At 44.0% G+C, this 10,383-nt stretch overlaps 1 pseudogene; it reads right to left on the bottom strand.

The window, feature by feature from the left end:
• Nucleotides 1-6,228: 6,228 nt before the first annotated feature.
• LOC136356158 (uncharacterized) lies at nucleotides 6,229-9,509 on the bottom strand (annotated as a pseudogene).
• Between the last annotated feature and the right edge of the window lie 874 nt (nucleotides 9,510-10,383).

The raw sequence follows: 10,383 nt of genomic DNA, 5'->3' as shown, positions 1-10,383 counted from the left end.
ACTCAACAGTTTTACTGTTTTGCTCAATAAAATGTTTTACAACCGCCTTTATACAAATAGCCACAAACCGTCCTTGTGTTCCCCTTGCACGTCTGCATCATTGGTGTGGCTTGCTGAGTACGGTGGTTGTACTCAGCCTTGCTATTATTCCCCCTTTTTCAGAAGTGTAGTGCTTCTGAGCTGAAGACGAAGTTAGAAGACCAAGGCTCAGACCTCAGTTGAGTTTTGCCTGTGGAGTGGAGCTGAAGCCCCGCTAGGATAGCCTTTTTCCGCTGCTGCTGCTTTCGTTTCGGTGTGAGGACTAAGTGCCTCTTCTGTAAGTATTTACGCTTTTATTTACGTTTGGAACTGTGTATTACTTGTCTTTTTGTGTACCCTGGCTGGTCCTGGACAGGGATTTAATACACAAAATAGTCTGGAAATTTGGGCTAAATTTCTGGGCGTGTCATTTCTCCAGTTTGAATTGATGCTTTTCAAGATAAGCAGCTGGAGTGAGGACATCGGCTAGTTCTTCAGGAATCAGAGCTTGAACTTCGTGTAGCCGAGTCGTAATTGATCCACAATCTACCACCAAGGTGTCTAGAGAAGATGCCTCTAGCTGATGAGAAATATCTTCAAGAGTCTTCTTCACATCATCGGATAAGGGAGCTAAGGGTTTGTTTGTGGTGTCCTCTTCTATAAGTAGTCCTTGATATCAAAAGAGAACAGATCGGCTAAGGCTTGCAAAAATAATTCAAAGAGAATTAGATGCCAAATAGATATAGCCGATCTAAATCCTTGTGTCAAAAGGAAACTTACTGGGATAGTAGGAGCGGCTGGTTGTTCTGCTTCCTCAATATTGTGGCTTCCTACAGCAAATGGAGTTCATTCACTTGACATATGCTGTACAGGAGGTGAAGGAGGAGGAGGAGGCTAAAGAAAATAGATGTTAGTCCACATAGAGTATGATTGGAACTGAAATATTTTCAGAAGAATCTTACCGGCAGAGTTGGTTTGGATTGGGTTGCTGCCGATTTCTTCTTCACAGCGAACTTCTTCTTCTGCAAAAGACAAGATTTATGAGTAATCAACTATGAATAAAACAATTGGAAGAAGGAATTAAAGAGAGCTGTTTACCCTAGAGAAGTGAGCTGGAGTAGAAGGAGTCGGAGGAGTCTGTTTAGGTGAAGCCGATGGAGTTCTTTCTGTATCACTTACCTCGGCTGCAGCTTCGTCAACATCCTCTTCAATCTCTAGTTCATCCAAGGCTTGCTCAATGGATGGATCTAGGGCAGGCAGATCATCAGCTACCTTGGGTTTTTGTTTCTTAGTCTTCTTCTTAGGAGCCAGAACTAATGGATCGATTGTTGGTGCCCTGGGTTTCCTCTTCCTGCCGGTATCGGCTGGCTCTATCATCTGCCCTTGAAGCAGACTTGCGGTCTTGGGGGCATGATAGCTGATAACTGGAGGGGTTGGTCAACCACCATTTGGCAAGAGGCCTGGGGCATACTCTATATCTCTGCCACTATTGCTTTGGTGTGGAGGAGAAGATTCTGTTGTCTGCAAAACAGAAGAGAAGATTAGTCAAGTTATGAATCGGCTGACAATTGTTCAAAAGAAATTAATGAAGTCAAGGTTTACCTGAGGGATAACATTAGGAAAGAGATCTGTCACATATATTGAGGCCGGTTGGTGGAACAAATACAGCTTCCATTCACCCCACCATCTGTCAAAGTTCTTGCTCCTGAACCTTGCCAGCTCTATATTTTCAATGCTGCCCAAAGGAGGTCCTTGGATATTCAGCAGCCGATCCATCATCAAGGTTGATGAGATTTCTCCTCGGCATTGAATTTTATCAGCAAAGAGCAAGCCGATTGGTAGTTGACCCATCCCAAGTGGTCTGGCAGAGCTCATCGAGTGATAAAATTCATAGGAAACCTGAATGTTCCTCCCTTGATGTATGCCGACAGGAAGAATGCATGGGCTAATCGCAGCTGAGAAGACTTCTTTAGATTTTTGAGATTTTTCATTGTTGATATCTTCGAATCTAAAGTCTGATGGGAGATCAAGATGCACTGAATCTTCATAAGGAAACCAAACTCGAGCATCTTTTTGAAAACCCTCATAGAAGCTGCAGAACCAATCTTTGAGCAGCTCGGCTGATAACTTCGCTCCAGCATCGGCTGGTGTGAATGCATATTCTCCATATGACATGCATCTACGATGAGTGCTTTCTTCTCCATCATCTTCTACAATCGGCTGCAGTCTTGGGAATTCGGCTTCTATCACGGATGGCCGATTGACAGCTTTCATGACTACCAGATTCAGCCAAGTCTGCAGCAGCCACCATGGTCCACCTGCTCCAACTACTGAGCCGACGACTATCTTAGTCGATGCATTGTTCAGCATTTGGTATAGGTAGCCGAGGATGATTTTGCCTAGAGGAAATTGTCTTTTTGATTCTAGAGCCTCGGCTACAAATTGCCAGTTGGTTGTAGGACCACAACTGGATCCACAGAAAAGGAACTTTTCTAGCCACATGAGCAAAAAGGCCACGTGTTCTTGAGCAGTAACAGATCCTTGGCCCATATATGCTGCCACGTAACCAGACCAACCGCCTATGCTCTTGGTCTTGAAGTCATATTGATTCTTGGTGTTCAGACTCGTAGGGTTAGCCGATGAGGTCACATCTAGACCAGTGATCATGGTGATATCTATCAGGGTTGGTGTCATCGGCCCTTGGTTCAACAAAAAGGCGTTGATGGTATTGGACGAGAAATAGGTGGCGGCAGCTATTAGGGGTTCATCCTTAGCCGAATTCGCTATGGTAAGGGCAAGTGCTTGACCGATTCCAATCTCATCCCAGTGTGTTTGCTTGCTAGCCGATACACGCTTGTACCATGTGGTCCAGCTTTTCTCGGGTGAAGTTTTCTCGAGGGCTGGCCAAGATTTAAAAGTATTCTTCCAGTGACCTAGATTCGGGTTAGCTAATCTGAAAGGGATCCTATTGGTTTCACCAATGATAAACTCAGTGGGATTGGGATTGCCGATTGGACCAAGAAAGTAGTGGTTTTTATGCGACAAACTCGGAACTGCGATCAGATTGGAAAGTTGCTACGGATCCAAAAGAACAGAGAAGAAGAAAACAAGATAAGGAAAGGGAAAACTAATCTGATGCGAAAAGAGAGGATCTAGCCAATGGAAACTTACCTCTGCGTACTCGGTTGAAGATGCGGCGGATGGACTGGCGGAGGTCTACATCGTTGTGGGCAGAAAGTTGGCCGGAGAGGAAATCGCCTGGGAATCGCTTCGTGCACCGAGGGGATCATCGGAGAGAGAGGACGGAGTTTGCTTCGGCGGTGAAAACGGAGGAAACGGTGTGAGATTTCTCGGGGACAACGGTTAGTATTTAAAGCGTTGGAATAACGGTCGGAAAACGGCAAGTGCAATATTCTCTCGCAGTCGACGTATGGCAAATCCGAAACATTATCCAAAATTCTGGACTTGGGGGGCATGTGTTAGTCGGACAGGGTTAGCCGATTGAGCCGAATCCGACAATATGACACGGCATATGTTGTCGGGTTAGAATGACGTGCTTCATGATGATTGCCACACATGGATAGAGTCCTAAGAAGGCAATTGTATCTATTAAGTAGGATATTTTATGTAATTTCCTTAGAGATATGTTTGGGCAAAAGTCTGCTGCAAAGACTTATGGTATCTTAGAGTTTGTTAGAGATAAGAAACGTGTCCGATATGGACATATTTTGTAATTTTTGGGTATAAATAGACCCGAGCCCCATATAATCGAACTAACACACGTTCACTACAATCTCGGCGCATCGCCACCCTTTTTACTTTCATTTTGTTTTGACGAGTTCTTGCTTTCGGGTTGAGCTGCATCGGTTTCGATCTTCAACTAGAGGTAAAACTCGTTATGGCGGCTTGCGTTCTCGGGATTAGTGCTTCCATCTTTATGATACACTAATCTTGTTTATGTAATTCGTCGAGTTTTCATATATCTTATATAATCTCTGGCAATATCGCTATCTAACCTCTAATCGGCTAACGTCTGTTACTAGAAGGCAGCCGATTAGGTTAAATATCGATGCTGACTTAGATTATATAGGATATCTACCACTCTATGAAACATCCAACGACTTGATTGTCTAGATATTGTCCTTCTTTTCATACTTATAGCTGCATCAGTTGAGTTTAATCTTATGAGTGATGATTAGAATCTCAATCTCTAGGCTGCCTTTGGCTGCCGATTAGGGTAGCGTCAGAGTTTCAGCCGATCTTACCTGATTTAACTACCATTTTCTCATATGCTTAATTGACATGTTAAATCTGCCCTTAAGTATATTAGGCTTTTGTTTGGTGTATTCTACTTGCCTTAATATCTTGATATAGAGTGGTATCGGAGTATTAGCCTATACATGCTAGATCTATCTGATCGGCTATGCTATGAACATATATAGTCTCGTTGTTAACATATACTTCGATCTATGTGATTTATACTGTCTCGTCATGGCGACAGATCAATCCCAATCACTTGATTTAAGTATATAGCGACATAAGGATTATATATTGTTAATATCTACAACTGATCGAGTAGATTTAATTAGTTCTTTCTTACTTATTCATGATTGCCGATCGATCCACATATGACATCGGCTCCAAGATAAATGATACTTCATCGGCAATTAGCCGATCGGCTATCGTTTATGGATTTAACCGTGGTTTCTTTGTCTTTGTTTCTTGTTGATTGCAGGATCAAATCAACTGGCACGCTCATACACCTAAAGGCAAGCTTCTGGACTTACACTGGAGTTAAGCAGATCTCCCAGGCCTCGTGTTTTTACATGGAATAAGTTCACCGGAGGTCCCTCAAATTGACACCGAGATTTTTTAAGGTCCCTAAACTAGAATACCAGAAATGTGTACCCCTAAAATTACTAAATCCGAGATTTTTTAAGGTCCCTAAACTAGAATACCAGAAATGTGTACCCCTAAAATTACTAAATCCGTCCGTAGAAGGTCCCTCGGCAGTATTGACTCAGTTTTTGCCCGGTTTTGTTGACGTGTCGCGCTGTGGGACCCACTGGTTAGTCCACCATTGGGGAGTTAATAGACGGGGTTAAAGGCTCTGTCCTCGCTGTTTCCAGGCGTTGCCGCGACATTTTCCTCTTCTCGAGCTGAAACCCTAGCTTAGGTCGGCGGCGGCGGCGGAAGCGGCGGCGGCGGCGGCGGGGGCGACAAGAGGAGGTGAGGCTAGGCGATGGCGAGTTATTGCAGTGACCGGTCGTCGGGGTCGTCGCATCCCAGCAGTCGTGCTCCCATCCCGGCGCGAGTTGGGCCCTATGATTATCAGCCGGCGGTGATGTGCCGATGTGGTGCGAAGGCGGCACGGTGGATTTCCGGGAGCGTGGACAACCCTGGTCGATGGTACTACCGATGCCGCAATCGGGTGAGTGATGAAGATTTCGTTTGCTTGCTTGGTTTTTGTTTGAGCTGGCAGTATGGTTGGGTGATTTGGGATGTAATGTTTTCAGGGCGCCGGCTGCGATTTTTTTGACTGGTATGAGCCTGCAACAAGTAGTTTTTTGAGGGAGCTGTTGAACGATCTTCATGAAGCCGTGTTATCGCTAAGAAGGGAGAAGAATGAGCTGCAACATTGTGTTGAAGAACTGAGGCCAAAGGTAGAAGAGCAGTGCCTAGAATTAGGGGTAGCAATGAATGAAGTGGCACAATTGAGGATTGTGGCAGCTGAGAATGAAGCTAACATGGCTGCTATGAGAGCAAGTAACAGTAGGCTAGAGAAACAGAGAGTTTGGCTTGTACTGATGTCGTTGGGATGCATGCTTGTGTTGTTTGCTATGATTTTAGTTCAGCTGTGAGGTGCAATGTGTTAATCTATGTGTCAAAATGCTGGTAGCTGAAAGCATTTTGCTGCATTTTGCCAAGAAACTGAGCTGTGCTCTTTGACTATCTAAGTTAAGTGAATGGATTTGTGGTTGGCTGAATTGTGATTGATATTCAGTAATGACACTGACATTGCATATATTTGAGCTGACTTTGCAGTGGTTGGTTGAATTGTGACTGAATATCATCTTTTGCAGTGGCTGAGTATTCGTAACTTTGCACATAAATTTTAGCATAACAAATTGATAAGAGTCAATTCATCACATCAGATCAGCTCAGTAAATACCATCTCATATCAGATTAGGCTATGACACATCATTTGAGCAAAGTCACTCAATTTAGATGATAACAATCCACATAGCTTAGCTGGCTTACAGTCTGCCAGAACAAGCACATATCACAGCATAGTTGGCAAGCAGTTTGCCAAATTACAGAAACTAAACAGATAGGCAAAGTTGGCTAAGAGTCTGCCAAATTACATAAAGTTCACAGTAGGCATAGTTGGCTTAGAGTCTGCCAAAATACACAAAAAGCACATAACATTGCATAGTTAGCACAATATGGCATCACAGCTTGTCAGTTTCCCATGGGGGAATCAGCATCAGTGGACCTGTAGGTGTTTTCTTGGGCTTGGTAGTGGCTGGTTCTTGAGCTTGCACATAAACACTTGCTTTCTCAGAAGTGATCCTCATTGAAGCAGAAGAAGAACATTGAGAGTGTGGCACTATGGCCTGAAGTTTCACACTGGTTGAACCACCTCTTTCAGTTGCCAGCCTAGCACTGGCTGCAACCTTCACAAGTGAACTGTTTGTGTTTGCTGACTGGAAGGAAAAGAAACAAGTGTTGTTAGCAAATGAATGTTAATTTCAAAAGTTTAATTGAATGAGGACTGGCTGACATACCTTTTTTGTAGGAGATGTTCTCTTCCTAGTGTGGCAAGCAGATGTGCTAGTACTGAGCTCAGCTGCCTTCCTTTTCCTGCTTTGTGCAATGCTGCTAGGTGTGCTTGACAACACTAAGTTGTTATTTGCAGTGACTGTATTTCCTGGAGCAGATGTTGCAGCTGCAGATGTGCTACCACCTGCCCCACTGTGCATGTGACAGCCCTTGCTATTGTGACCAGGTTGCTTGCATGATCTGCACCTCATAATTGTGCCAAATTTGGAAGCTTTGGTAGGTTTAGCTGGCTCATTAGGCTCCCTTCTCCTTTCAGTCTTAGGCCTCCCTGGCATCTGTATGTATCCTGGGGCATTGAGAGGCTCTCTAGGATCATCTGGCCAACTAGTCATGCCCTCTACTGGCTGCAGGCAATGGGCATAGGTTTTTTTTGAAAGATTCCACTTAATAGCATGGAGCAACCCACCCATCTAGTGTGTTGGTGCTATAGTAGATGCAAGCAATTGCATGAGGACATGGCAAACCTGACAATTGCCAATATCTGCATGAGCACTCCTTCATATCTAGGTTAACTATGAACCTATGCTCATTATGCTTGACTTCAAAACTGTCAGCCCCATTGCATATAGCATGGCAGAATGCAGATTCAGCAATGTACACATTAAGTTTCTTAAGTATACCAGGGCAAATGACAGTACTCCATCTATTAGAACATTTTTTTTGGTCATGGATCCTAACCATTACTTTCCTTCTAATGGTTTCAAGCATTGTTATGATAGGAAAGAATCTAGCCTCAAGAATCCATTTGTTGAAAGATTCACAAATGTTGTTATCAACAGAGTCACAATTAAATCCTAACCTGAACCAAGCCCTACTCCAATGCTCTGGGTGTGTGTTCAATATTGCTTGAGCTCTAGCAGGGGTCAGTTGGGCCAGCTTTGCTCTTGGCAAGTTGAAAAGCATTCTGCATGATGCTTTGGCACACTTCCAGAATTTTTTTTGAAACACTTTATCATTGAAGTGCCTCTTCCAATTGGCATAGATATGCCTGGCACAGTTCCTGTGTTCAGCTTCTGGAGCCCACTTAGAGACAGCATTAATTATTCCCTGCATTTGATAGTAACATGCACAAGACATTAGGTATGCATTGTGTAATGACAGAATTGACAGAACATAAAAGCAAACAGTGGATCAGGAGCATTACCTTCTATTGGTCAGAGATGAAGACCCATCCACTTCCATCACCAACCCTCAGATCACTACACAGCAAGTCACAAAACCATTCACATTCTTCATTGTTCTCTTTATAGGCCACTTCCCAAGCTATTAGGTACATCTGATTATTGGCATCCCTCCCTATAGCACACAATAGCTCTCCATTTGTAGATCCCTTGGAAAAGCAACTATCAAGTCCTATTACCTTCCTGCAACCAGCCATAAACCCTTTCTTGCATCCATCAAGGCAAATGTAAATTCTTTTGAACACAGGTGGTTCAATACCTATCACTCTGTTGATCGCCACAGTGCTCCCACGGTTGGTCCTAAGCAGTTCTTGTTGATAATTGTAAAGCTTCTGGTACTGGCCCTTGGTCACATCAAATGCCTTCTGCATCACAAGTCTTTTGGCCCTCTTAAGCTTAGAAATTGATGCATCAGCAAACATCTCTTGTTGAACTGTTGCTTTCATATGGGATAGTGGCCAACCAGGGTTATCAACAATGAACTTGCCATATTTTTCTGCTATCCTAACAGATGAAACATGTCTACTGTCCCTCCTTGGTGGGCATGCATGCATACTGTCATAAGTGGCAATCTGCCAACTATCACTTCTTGTAGTCTTGGACAGCAAACACACCCAAGGACAGCTAGCCCAATCACACTTTGCCCTCACCCTCTTGTGATCATCTTTAATAAAATTAATCACTTTCCTTTCAGCCAGGGCATATTTTATAATGGTCTTCTTGAACTGATGCTTAGAGCTGAACTTCATTCCTAGCTCAAAAACAGGAACCCCTGGCTGCTTCTGAAACCTTGGAAACTTGCCCTTTCTTCTAACAAGCTCACCATCACTGCCAACCTCATCATATGAGTCTTCATCATCACTATCTGCATATGGGGTGTCATTGCCATCTTTTGGACCTCCAGCTGTTCTAGCTGACTGACTTTTAAACCCCCTCAAACACAACCTCATCTAGCTCATGAACCTTTCCAGCTCTCATCTTCCTCTTCAACTCTTTGTAGTGTCCTTCTATCTCCCTAGCCTCTTCATCATCCTCAGAAGGGCAATCATCTCCTCCTACATAATCACTATCATCCTCACTGTCAGAAGGTAGGATAGTGTTTATGGGTGAGGTATCCCTAGAAGGTGAGTACTCCCTTATAGGTGCATTTTCCCTCAAAGGTGACCTTTCCCTATAAATGACAATCCTCCTATCACTAGCACTTTCATCCACTTCTATTGCTTTACCTTTACCAGCACCCACAACAGCTTTGCCCTTCCCTTTGTCCACAATAGCTTTGCCCTTATCTTTCACTTTCACATTTCTATCCCCATCCTTATCCTCATCTCCCTCTTCCTCTGATTCTTCATCCAAATCCAACTCCATTTCAGCCTCATAATCACTGTGTTCCTCTTCATCAACATCAATTACAATGGGTTCGTCAGCATACACCTCAACCACACTACCCTCACTTATACAGTCAGACATGAACCCACACACCTTATCATCCACAAATTTGCAGTGATCTTTTAGGTGTCCAAAAAGTTCAGGTAATGACACTTTATCCCTGTCTATGTATGACATTGCTTCTCTCCCCCCACAATACAACTTCTGTCTCCCTCTATTAACAAATTCCCCATTGAAATGGAACCTAACTGCTAGAGTGCCGAAGGGATCCATGCTGCCAGCTCTGAAAAATTAAAAAAAGAAGCACTTTACTACTCTACTATTAAAACTACACTACATCCAGATCCCTAATACCTAGTTAACACCTAACACCGATTAAAAAAGGACCACCCCAACACTAACCCACCCAGATTCACATGGGTATACAAAAGCATTACTACACCTAAAGCATATGGGACAATATACTACTTGACCTCTACACCGAATCCCAAACAAAAAACGAATCTACCACATTTTAAATCTTCCCCCAAAATCAACACAGTACCAGCTACAATAGCACGCAATGCCGAGCCAACAAGGTACTAACCGGGGTGGAATCCGCCACGCGTTTGGACGAAAACGATGCTCGTCGCCAGCGCCATGGCCAGCTCGCCGCCGCCGACAAACCCGCCGTCGCCTTCAAGTCGCCTCCTGGTCGCAGCTCAGCTAGAGTTCGAGCAAAGGAGAGAGAATGGAGGTCTGGCTAGCTGCGCTCCCCTCCGTTAACCCCGTCTATTAACTCCCCAACGGCGGACTGACTAGTGGGTCCCACAGCGCGACATGTCAGCAAAACCGGGCAAAAACTGAGTCAATACTGCCGAGGGACCTTCTACGGACGGATTTAGTAATTTTAGGGGTACACATTTCTGGTATTCTAGTTTAGGGACCTTAAAAAATCTCGGTGTCAATTTGAGGG

This window comes from Oryza sativa, chromosome 4 (genome assembly GCF_034140825.1).
Source record: "Oryza sativa Japonica Group chromosome 4, ASM3414082v1".
Taxonomy (NCBI): domain Eukaryota; kingdom Viridiplantae; phylum Streptophyta; class Magnoliopsida; order Poales; family Poaceae; genus Oryza; species Oryza sativa.
Note: the sequence above shows the minus strand (reverse complement) of the source record. Positions and strands in the feature narration are given on the sequence as shown.